This window comes from Macrotis lagotis, chromosome 1, assembly GCF_037893015.1.
Source record: "Macrotis lagotis isolate mMagLag1 chromosome 1, bilby.v1.9.chrom.fasta, whole genome shotgun sequence".
NCBI lineage: Eukaryota > Metazoa > Chordata > Mammalia > Peramelemorphia > Peramelidae > Macrotis > Macrotis lagotis.
In genome coordinates, this window is record NC_133658.1 from 269,169,133 (window position 1) to 269,182,028 (window position 12,896).

The 12,896-nt window shown below is 35.9% G+C and overlaps 1 protein-coding gene across 1 annotated transcript in view; it reads left to right on the forward strand.

The window, feature by feature from the left end:
* The window catches only part of CDH4 (cadherin 4), a 1,140,604-nt gene that overhangs the window by 742,792 nt on the left and 384,916 nt on the right, over positions 1-12,896 (forward strand). The gene's annotated exons all lie outside the window — the stretch shown is intronic.

Genomic DNA, 12,896 nt, shown 5'->3' on the forward strand with positions numbered 1-12,896 from the left:
CAAATCAGAGGAATGCAGACAAGTCATAAATAACATTGATATTTTGGAAATAAATCTGATTCGCCCTCATGCCCAACATGAGCAATGTTTGTTCACAATGCAAGAATCATGTGTTATTGCACCGAGTGGGAAATGTTTCATTTTGAGGACAGATCTCTATAAAATCAATAATATTTGCAGACTCTACCCTAAGACATGGTATTATTTGTACTGCTGGGATTGGCTGCTTATTTACCTAAACATTAATGTGATCCAAAATGCTCGGCAAAGCAGGAACACAAAATATGATATTATATTATGTAAATGGACTCGAGATACGCTCTGCTGGATAATAACTTCCAGATGTCTCTGTAGCCAGGGGCTGAGTGATATCAAAGACAGGTTGGATAAAAGGGGAGAGGCACCAGCTGGATGAACTGGTTACTGCTAAGCATAGCGGAAGGTGAACACTGATTTTATTCCTTCTCACTGGCAGTATTTGTGCACTAGTGAAAAGATTGGGCTTCCCTGCCTTTAATAAAGAACTGGGAACATCCTTCCTTCTCCTCCCTACCCTTCAAGGATTTAAAAAATTAATTTCCCTTTCTTTGTAAACATGCATTGACTTAAGAAATCGTATGACAGAGTCTCCACTTCTATGCTACTAATCATACATAGAATAAACTAGGTAGATAAAACAAGTTTTCTTTGAAAATGACCAGATTCCTATGATTATTTCTTTGTAAAGGAAGCAGAGTATGCTGCTTACAAAAAATGTTTAAAGTCTAGGGTGCTTTTTCTACATCAAAATTTGACAATTAGTAAAATCATAGGCTTTATTTCCTGTGCTGTTTTCTCTAACCCACTTTGCCAATAGTCTAAGGTCTTCCTGATGAAGACAACCTTGTTTTGCTAAGGTAGCTTCACTTTTATCCTAAGTCTCAAAGAGTGTTATCAAAAAAAATAAAACCTGTACTAATTAGTATTTCTTTGAAATTCTGCAGTCCTCAGTTCTTCAAAAGATTCTTGATCTCATAAGAATGAGTCTCTATATACCAGTCTATGGGATCTAGAATTGAAATATACACCAGAAGTCATTTAGTCCAGCCTCCTCATTTTATATATGAAGAAACTGAGGCACAAGCCTGTGAAATGACTTGGCCAAAATCAAATAAATTGTACTCTTAAAGAGACAGAATTTGGCCTCAGATCCTTCTGACTCTATAGTGTTCTTTCCATAGGGCAGAGCACCGAGTATGACCCCCCCCAACCTCTTTATACTTTAGTGAATGGTTTAATAAGTTGCTGCCCTTTCCCCAAAACAAAATCATCATTTGTTGGTCAAATTTTTTATGACAAAGCTCTCATACTTAGGCCAGACTAGCTAAAGCCTAGCAGAACCACAGTCCATCCCCAGGTCCACTAAAAATCCAGTTAAGGGAGACCTGCTAGAGTTTGACCTTATACTCATAATCTTTGTGACATTGCCCAAGCTGAATGTGATTCCTGCTGACTTTCCTTTCACTTCAGTGACCTCCCTCCTACCCCCACAAACACACACATGTTAATCCCATTTAGAATAATCACTGCTCACCTGGGTTTTAGGATTCTTCCTTTTCCACCCTTGATTTCACTTGCATAAAATTCATCTCCTGTGATATGAAGCTTGGTGCAGTAGACAGAATGTTCCCTTGGAATCAGAAATATCTGAGTTCAAATTCTGATTTAGGTATGACACTGGGCAAGCCACTTAACCTCTCTTTGCATCAGTTTCCTCATCTGTAAAATTGGGGTTCTAATAATACTTGTCTCACAGGGGTTGTTGTGAGAACAAAATTATATAATTTATTTGAAACTTAGCCAGTTTTCTCATCTGTGTAATCAGTGTAAAATAGCACTTATCTAACAGGGTTGTTATAAAGATCAAGTAATAAAATTTCTGTAAGATGCTTGTAAACTTTAGGATCCTATATAAATTTTAGATATTATCTGTCTCATGATACAGTATCATGAGTGATCCTCAGACCACATTCAAGTTCTGAACTCTGACAACATCACTCTGTGATGTTGTGGTTGAGTTGTTTTGGTTGTGAATGACTCACTATGACCCTATTTGGGGTTCTGCTGGCAAAGCTACTGGAGTAGTATTGGATGTGCACAATACCCACAACACCATCTAAATATCCTAAGGACTGTGTAACCCTGTACAAGTCATTTACTCACTTAGTCCTCCAAAACATTGACATGAAAGGCCAAAGCAGAAACAAACTGCCTTGTTTCTAAATTGACAATTCCCTGCCCCAATTAAGTCACAAGTCTGGACCAAATTAATCAATCCGTCACAGATATCTTTGTAATGATGAGTGTGAAGAGGAGAAATCAAGAATACCATTCACTTCACAGGAGCAGCAAACAATTTTTTTTAATTTAGCTTTCTTTGTTGAATCACTCTAATTTCATACTGCCTTGTCTGAAATCCTGCAGATCTTATGTAACCAGTCAAAGAACCTATTTCCATCTTACCTAAAGGTGTTTGATGCTGGTTACTAAAGTATCTCATATTATGAGTTTATGCAAATTAAAACTGCAGGCTGTTCCATGTCTCAACAAGCTATTGTCTCTTAGCCTTATAAGTTCTAATGATTGTACCACCAATCATAAAAAATGATAAATTTCAGTTGAAACTATCCTGAAGAGTGACTTTATGCAGTTGTGAAAGCTGATGATTACCTTTTGGGAGAGGTGGGAGTAGAGACTGACACAGATTAACATCAATTTACCTTGATTAGGAATAGATTCAACAGAGAGCAGATAGAACTATACTGTTTTGCAGTTCTCAAAAGAAGGCACCTTGAAGAAGTCTCCAGAAATTACATGTATTACATCACTCAAGTTAATACTCATCCTACTTTCTTACACCATAGTGAATTTCAGAATCCAAAGTACAGTGGTGTGCTAAATTTGGGGCTAAAAAGACCAGGTTCAAATCTTAATTTTGACACTTGACTTGAAGGAAGTAACAAACTCTCCATTTGTTAAATGAAGAAGTTGGATTAATGATCTAAGTTTTTCTGGATCTAAATTGATGAAATGGTGGGCATGATTGAGTAAATCTAATATCAAATGCAAAGATTAATGTTCTATCCTAAGAACTGACAGAGTGCTCATTGGCTCCATGAGTGATGAGTTATGAATTCATGAACCATTTTTTTTAAGCTAGCTGATGGTATCATAGTGCACAGACCATTAGACCTGTAGTCAGGAAGACTCAACTTTCTGAGTTCAAATCTGACTAGTTATGTGACCCTGAGCAAATCATTTGTTTACGTTAGCTTCTTCATTTGTAAAATGAGTTGAAAAAGGAAGTGGCAAACTGCACTTCAGTAACTTTGCCAAGAAAACTCCAAATGGAGTCACAAAGATGACTGAACAACAAACATTTCTATGTTCAATACAAATCATTTGGAATTATCAAATTTTAGACCTGGAAGTAATTTTTAATGAATCATAGAAGTTTTCTCCCCATAGCATAGAGCAAATATTCCTTTCATTTGTTCTAAATCTGCCTCCATTAGGAAGTGTGGTAGAATGGGTAGAAAGAAGTCTTATTCTAAAGTCAGGAAGACCTAGGTTCAAGTTTCATATTGACTATGTGAACATGAACAAATCACAGCCTCTTACTTTCCCATGTCTACTCTCTAAGTGTGGCATATTAGAACAAGTTCTAGAGTCAGAGGGTATGGACTCAAATCACACATAATCAGCTACTATCCTAGATGAACTTGAACCATTTCTTAAATCTTTGGCTTTCAGTTCCCTCCTCTATAAAATGAGATTGATAAACTAGATAACATCCCTTCCAGCTCTAAAATCTATCATCATGATAATTCAAAAATGAGTTCCTGATCTGTAACCACAAAACTGAGGTAGCAAGGTGGTTCAGTGATCTGATCTAGTGTTAGGAAGTGTTAGTGTTAGACTCCAGATCAAATCCAGTCTCAGATACTTACTACTGTGTAACTCCACCCTGTTTGCCTTGGTTACCTCATCTGTAAAAAGAGTGTGGCAATAGCACTGATCTTCCAGGGTTGTTGTGAGAATCAAATGAGATAATAGATGTCAAGTACTCAGTGCAGTGTTTGGCACATATAAGTCCTATATAAATGCTATTTTTTGTTTATTTATTAACCTCCCAGGGTTGTTATAAGGATCAAATGAGATGACATTTGTAAAGTGCTTAGCACAATGCCTAGCATATAGTAACTAATAGCAGCAGCAGCAGTAGTAGTAGCAGCAATAGTAACAGCAGCAGCAGTAGTAAGTAGTAGTAATAATAGCACTAGCAGCAATAGCAGCAGTAGTAACAGCAGTGACAAAATAGAAATAGAAGTAGCAATAGTAGTAGCAGCAACAGCAATAGTAATAGTAAAAGCAATAGTAGCAGTAACAGCAGCAGTAGTAGGAGTAGCAGCAGCAGTAGTAACAGCAGTGACAAAATAGTAGAAGTAGTAATAGTAGCAGCAGCAGTAGCAGTACAGTAGCAGTAACAGTAGCAGCAGCAGCAGCAGTATAAGTATAGTAGTTGTAGCAGCAGCAATAGTAGCAGTTTTCATAAAAGGAGTTCTACATCAATAAAATCACAATTCTAGAATAATAATAATAACAAAAACCTTCCTGTTTTATTACAAGGGCTTCCTCTTAGCTCTAAGACTCAGTGTATAAGTAAAAAATACCTTATGCCCTTGTTTGCTACCTCCTTCATGATGATAGAGAAGTCATAAAGATGACGGGATTTTTAATAGAGAGAGAACTGGTTTTGGGGTCAGGAAGTTCTTTTCCCAGCTCAGCTATTTATGCATTATATGACCCTAAGCATTTTGCCTAACCTTCTCTGGACCTCAGTACCTTATCTGTAAAATGAGCAGATGAGCTAGATAGTTTCTTAGACCTTACCATCTCTAAATGAATGATCCCATGACTTTTTTCAGCTATACCTTTTGACTTTTTAAATTATGCTTCTACACTCCTTTCCCAGATTTATGTATTTAGTATGTATACTGACCATCAGATTGCAGAGATTATTCACCTGCTTACAATCTATAAAGAATCTTTAATCATAGGGGCCAAGCAAAAAAGTTTCCCATTCTACTTTTCTCCAGCTTTAGTGGGAAATCCCAGGTTGTTTGTAGCTCTTTCCTAAGTGTCCCGACCTAATATTTTATGGGTCAAACCCTTTACTTTATGATATATTAACAGGTGATCATACATGTATGCATAATATAAATTTAGAATGAATCTAATTATTCTCCATGAAATGGATTTTTTTCTTACAGAAAAAAACCAGTTATCTCCTCTCTCTAACACTCATTTCTTTTTTTGAGAAAGGGAGATAATTTAAAATCTGCCCCGGGTCAGTTTTACATTATTCATCCCTTACTTATGAATGATGATGGAAGAGAAATGCCTGAGCTTTTCCCTAATATTGAGTAGTCTCTGCCTACTTCACCTAAAAGTCATACTCAATTACATTCATAATCATACACACAGAACAGTCCCCCCATTACATGCAGAGCAAGACCTGGGAGAGGAACATAGTTGCTCTAGTTAAAATAAAATAAAATAAAACAGTATGTCTAATAAGAAGTAGGATATAGGAGGAAAGCTTAGAAAATGCACAAGAAATCACTCTTTGGTGGGCAATGAGGAAACTCATGGTAGAGAAAACATATGTGAGGCAACTGTTCTGTGAATTCTGAACTTGACACTTCCAGTGGAAGGGGGCAATGACCATTTAGCTGGGGGCAGCAACTTATTCAGTCCACTAGGCTTTTCACTAATCACTTATTCTTCTGAAATTGCCAGTGCCAATGTTAAAGTGTTTCTAAACGGAGAGTTTCTTATCTTGCTACTAGTATGTAGCTGGGACAAGGTTCTACCACCAAGGGAGTACAGGAAGCCACAAGCTGTGTGCCTTATCGGTCATGCAGGGAACTCTTGGATAATTAAAGAACAACTACCAGGGGAGAAAGTCATCACCTTATAGTATTATAAGCATAACTTATCCAACACTGAGTACAATTGATTAAGACCCAGTAGGGAGAGAGGACCTGAAGAGAGAAACTTTGTTTAAAGAGACTTTAAGAATGAGGAAAATTCAATGTGTGGGTTTTTTTTTTCTTTTTGCTTGACTATACTTATTGGTTATAAGACAGAATTTTTGAGAAGAGGTAGAAAATTGAGGGAAGAAAAGAGTAATGATGCTACAAATAAAAAGAGAATTAAAGAAGCATTTTTATTAAAGTGCACAAAACAGAAGGAGGTTCAGAAAGAAACTCAGACAAAAGACAGCTTTGGAACTAAAGTGGTCAGTGTATTACATCTTTAAAAACAAAATGTACATAATAGAGACTGCAATTTTATGGTTATCCTCTTTTTCTGTTCTCTGAATTTGGAAATGCTCATATTTTCTGGTATTTGTCAACTTCAGAATAACAAGAAATCAAAATATATTTTATTTTATTTTTTTAGGTTTTTGCAAGGCAAATGGGGTTAAGTGGCTTGCCCAAGGCCACACAGTTAGGTAATTATTAAGTGTCTGAGACCAGATTTGAACCCAGGTACTCCTGACTCCAGGGCCAGTGCTTTATCTACCTAGCCACCCCAAAATATATTTTAAAAAGAAATGGATCCTTTTAAGAAGTGAATGAGGACTGCTTTTCTGAACCTACAACTTACCAAAAATATACAAAATTATTAGAATTTAAGCTTCTTGAGGGCAATGACTTTCATTTTAATATTCATATCCCTGAGCATCTAGCATAGCACTTGGTGCAGAGTAGATACTTATTAAATACTTTGCAATTAATTGAAAATCTTAGGCTAAGATAGAGTTCATAAAAATCAAAGAATGTCATAGGAAGCAATTAGATATGGTTAGACTATTGGTCTTGGAATTAGGAAGACCTGAGTTTAAATATGCCTCAGACTCTTGCTAGTTATATGACACTGAGCAAGTAATTTTTTCCTTTTAGGCTGTTGCCTCATCTATAAAGGAGTATGTTAATAGAATCAAGTGAAATAACATATATAAAATACTTTGCAAGCCTCAATAAACTTTATAAATGCTAACTATTATTATTGTTATTGTTGCTATTATAATCATCATCATCATCATCAGAGTCTCAGAGAGGTGAAATGTCTAAGAATATGTAGCAAATTAGTACCAGAAATAAAACCAGAATTCAAAACTTGGCTGAGATATGTAATTCATTTCAATATCCCTAAAACTTTTTTTTTCTTCCTATTTTCATAAATGAAGTTCTCCATCAGTCTTTATCAAGTTCTCTTCTGTATTTGTATTCAGTTGGGACACATGCAGACAGCTTGGATATCAATGGTGGATCACAGTAGATCAGACTTTTGCTGCACCTCATGCTATAAATTCTTCCATGGGATTTGTACCTACAGCTGGATTTTGCCTTGTACCATTCATTTCCATTCCTCTTATAGTCAAACCACATCATTCCCTCCACCTAATATAATTGGAACCTAATTCAGAAGTGCTTGGATGTTGGCAATCTGATACTCCAAGACTATGTAACTCTCCTTCAGAACCACCATCATGGTTAGATTCTATGAATCTATAACCTTACTTCTCTCTTCTTACCTTTCAGTATCAGAGAACATTTTCCCTCCAATATGCTTACTAGCTCCACAAGGTCTACTCTACACCAACTTTTCCTCCTCACATCTGTTCATCCATCCTGAGCTGTAATAAATTTGGGAATAAAAATATGCTCCAAAATGGAGGCAGGTAGTGAACACTGCCCTAAAAGTAATGATAGCCAAGGGAAAACCCTTCAGTCTGGCAATCAAATCCCTCCATCCTCAACTGGACCTACTCAGCATAGTCAGTTTTACCTCTCATTATTTTTCCTCACAAATAAAGATCAGAAGAATACTTGTTGGATATAGATTTTAAGTAAAGTCAGTCTTATGCTAGGAAGGGAAAGTAATGTCAATTAATGCTTCCTTGTTCATTTGGGGACTGAATTTACCATATGAATAACAAGTCAGGACATCCTCTTGCATACTAGTGCAGGTGAGATGATAGTCTTACTCTCCAAACCTCTCTCTTTCCGCTTCCTAAAATTCTTTCTCATCTTTCATTTACAGGGTTCACTAACTTTCTATCTGTATTAATTATTATACTATTTCCTTTGTTCATGTCAACTGACTTTATAATAGGCTATACTTCCCAAGTGTTTTACTATGTTTTTTTAGTGTTTTTTTTTTTTGCGAAGCAAGTGGGGTTAAGTGGCTTGCCCAAGGCCACACAGCTAGGTAATTATTAAGTGTCTGAGACGGGATTTGAACCCAGGTACTCCTGACTCCAAGGCCGGTGCTTTATTCATCAAGGCCAGTGCCTTATCCACCAAGGCCGGTGCTTTATCCATACTATGTTTTTAAAAATAATTTCTTATTTTTTGTTTTTAATATAATCATAATTTTCCTCAGTAATCTTTTCCTTTCCCCTCCCAGGGCCAGCCCATAAAATGAATAGTATTTTAAAAGAGGAAGCATAGGGGTAATCATCACAGTTGATCAATATAATGAAAAATCCAATAACATACAAAATGCAACACCTTTGGACCTCCTACCTCTTCAAAGGGGTGACTTGAGGGTATCCTCTCATTTCTCTTCTTTTGAATCAGTATGCAGATTATTATTCATTGATTACATTTTATCAGTCTTTTTATTGAGATTTTAGTTTACTTCAGCTTTTTTGTGGCATTTTGATAAGGAGCAAACTTCCTCTATATCATCATGTTGTCTGAACTACTTTATGAAGGTTACCTGAAAGCATCTTACCCTTCATAGCATATGGTTTCTCTGGTCAAACCATAGAATATTTCTTGGCACAAATATCCTGTTTCTGCCTGACTTTTGCTTTTAGCCATCTCTTGTTGTCCATATCAACTTTATATACTGACTACATTCTTCTTTATGCAGCTTTAACATGACATTTTAGAGGCCAGCAAAGAAAGAAAGCAAATTACACAGGGTTGAAGGAAGCCTATTTGGTATGTTGAGCCCTAATACCAGATTTTAGTTATTGAATTTCGAAATGTTCACATGCTAGTCCTATAAAAACTGAATTCTGGAATTACACAAGTTTTCTGTGTGAGCCCAAAGAACAATTCAAAAAGGAGCAATGGATATATCTTTTCCCTTTGCATTGAACAAACTTTCTGAAAAGATCCAGTAATAGTTTTTATGAGCTATCTGCTTTAACTATTGTTTTCTTAATTTTGGAAAACTTGCTGAGAATTGCAGAGTTTTTGCACTGAAGTTTTTTCTTTTAGTTAAGTGTAAAGGTTACATACAAATTATTAGCTGTCAATTGCTTGTTATTTTCCATAAAATTCTGAGTAAAGGAATCCAGTGGGGGGAAATCAGCAGGTGTCGTCTGTTGAAAAATATTTTAAAGAGAAAACTGTAAGCATTATTTATAATTAGTATAATTAGCTTCAGTGTTTATATTGCTTTTCCTGAACGGGCCCAAGATTATTCCATGTTCAAAGGAATATGATAGTTTTAAAGGGATATTTGTTAATTGTTGACATTCTTTTTTCTCTGCTCTTCCAGAGAAGTTGGTACATATTTTAGGCAGAAGACTGAGCAGGTCTGGCATTTATTTTCACCAGATTTTGTTATTACATTTGTCTCACAGCTTTAAAATAGTAGCAAATATGTGCAATTTATTTAAACAACACAAGAGAAATTAATGCCATGAGAATTCATCTTTAGCAAATGAAGATAAAGCAGCTCTCTCCTTTTTTATGCAGTTGCATTAAAACCTTTCTGAGATTTTTGAGGAAGAACTCTCCAGCTTGTGGGTGCTACTACAGATTCACACTGTTAGGAGAGATAAATCAAGTCATCTCTGCCACTTCACCTGCTGACAGATATTCTATAAAACTGAAGAAAGCTAGTGCTACAGCACTGCTGCTGGAGCTATCAGACTCATTATGAAGCTTTGGGATTTGTATTAATTCCAGAGTCAGTTCAGACTCATTCTACTGTATAAACTCCACAAAACGAGAATTGTTTTACTGTGGTCTACGTGACCCACTTGAGCAATGAAATTTAACCCACAACCATTCTCTTAAGACAGTTTATCCAAGAGGAAGACACATTTAAGTCTTTTTTGTGAGTTGGAGAGGCTCCTGACACAAACATTCTTCTCTGTTTGGAGAAGTCTTCTAGAAGTTCACTCATGAGTTCCTGTACTCTCCTTTTTTTATCCTTTTATCTTCAGATCATGAATAACAACATTGGTCATTATTTAAGAATGTTCATTTTCTTCTTTCTCATCCCAGCATAGTTATTATATTAGCATTTTTTCCCTATGAATAGCATGAATCTGCATTAGATATGTCAATTTAGAAGTAGAATGGTCTATGAAAAAGAGCCTTGGGAGCTTAAAGTTCTGATTTCCAGTCTTTGACATATATTCATTTCTAGAGAAATTCACCTTTTGCCTCAGTTTCCTTTTGTGTTAAACAATATTTTTTACCCAACCTACCATATGTTTGTAAGATTCTGGGATGATATGATTATTAATTTAGAATTGAAAGAAAGATCAGAGGCCATTGAATTCAGTCTTTTCATTTTAATATATGAGGGAAATGAGGCACAAAGAGGTTTAAGTGACATTCCCAAATAGCTAATATAATAAGTAGGAAATTAATCTAGATCATCCTGATTCCAAGTCCAAGCCCAGTGGTTCTTACCCAAAAGATTACTGAGAGGATCAAATAGTATAAAATGTGCAAAACCATTTGATAATATTTTGGTCTTTCATTTTTGAAGACCATGACATCAGGAAGGTGATGCCATGACAAGCACATGAATTGGATATGCTAAGTCACCAGTCACATTTTCTCCTCCAGAGCCATCTGGAGCCAGTGGGCAGATATGAATCAAGATAGCTAAAGATGACCTGGATGTGAGGCAATCAGGGTTAAGTAACTTGTCCAAGGTCATATTGCTAGTATCCTCTCTGAGGTTGGATTCCAACTCCTGTCCTCCTGACTCCAAGGCCAGTGCTCTATTCAGTGTGCCACCTAGATAACTAGAACAGGTCATTATCTGATATTCCTCTTCCTTCCCTCCTTCTCTTAATTACCCATGAAGGACCCCAGGTAATAAATATCTTTGTTGTTCTCCTAATCCCATGGTAATACCTAGAACTACCTCAAAGATATTTTCTTTTGCTCCTACATCATGGCTATTTATGACTATAATGCTTTCCTTCTTGCATCTATCTGTGAATTAAACCCTACTAAATAACAAAGAAAAGCAATTAAAACAACATTCTATCCCTGTAATCTCACACATCTCTGTCAAGAGAAGGATATTTTAAATGTATTTTTTCGGGTGGTTTTCCCCAAACCTTTTAATTGCAAAACTAGAGCTTCTAGTACATCTCTATAAGGAAGGACATTGTATATCAGGGGCAGGAATGTTTGACCTATTATAAGGCCTTCGAAATCATTTGATTTATGGGCTTTTTAGGGGTGAATCAGTGAAATTTTTGACCAAATATTGCAGGCTAATTTTTTAAGTTGATAATTTTGTTTGGCCCTTGAATGATATTGCAAATATCCAAATGACTGTTGGCAGAAAAAGGTCCCTCCCCTTATTGTATATGATTTACTTTTCAGGATTTGTCAGGAAAACTTCTAACAAGAATGTCAAATGCAGTTAGGAAAGTGGTTTTCTTGATTCTCACCTAACTGTAAACAACTTTGGTACATTTGCCACTCCCTTAGGGTAGAAGAAGGTATGCAAAGCAATTCAGCAATATAGTATAGAAAAAAGCACACAGAGAAATGGTAATACTGATTCTAAAATTACTTATGGTAAATTCACAGAATAGGCTGGAAACATATTTTTTCTACACTTAGTTGCTATAAGAATCTTGGTGATTAATCTTTAGGCAACATCTATTAATCCTACTTTAAGTAGATATTTGTATAATGTCATATTTCCATAGAAATTAAAAGTACTATGAAGGATGTACAAGTCCAACTTCAAGTTAGGGGTAGATAATGAACTCTGGGAAACTTTTCAGTTCTTTATACTCTGTAATTAGTAATCACTCTATATTTTAACATGAAGACTTTCACTGAAGAATTCAAAGTGAAAAAAAAATTTCTGAAAGTTTAGATATTAGCAAGGGTAGATGTGAATTATCTGGGGGGATTCTCCACTGATGCCTTTGTAAGAATGTGTATCATTAAGATACTTTTTTGACTGAATTACTGGGACCATTCTGTCCATGTAAATTTAAGACTAGCTCTATCTCTTTTTATCTCTGGAACTCTGACTCTGAACTATGAGAATAGTAGGCATTATAGGAGCATAGATTTGTAATAAGAATAGAATGTGGACATCATCTAGTTCTAATCCTGGTGGGAAACTAAGACCCAAGGAAACAAAATTTCTTCTTTAAAGTCACACAGGTAGAAAGTAGCAGAGCTGGGTTCAGGGACCAAGTTTCTCTGACTCTAAATGTAGTACTCTTAGCAATATACTTATTAGCATGCATACTTCAACCTTCCTCATCCAGCTCTTCATTTACAAACAAAGCTATTTTCAAACACTGGGCATGTTGGACAGGAGGCTTGAGGAAAGTGCAGCCATATGTCTAGTGAGTTCTTACAAGCTTTTCCTAGTTTGTGCATCTCATCTCCTTTCAAAAGTCTACTCTTGGAATAATGGTCCCTTTAAATTCTAGAAAGTCACTTTCTCCATGGTTTTGTCCAAAAGTATCAATAACCAGGAAGATAATTATGTCATCCCTCCTTAATAAAGAAATCTTTGGGGGCAGCTAGGTAGCGTAGTGGATA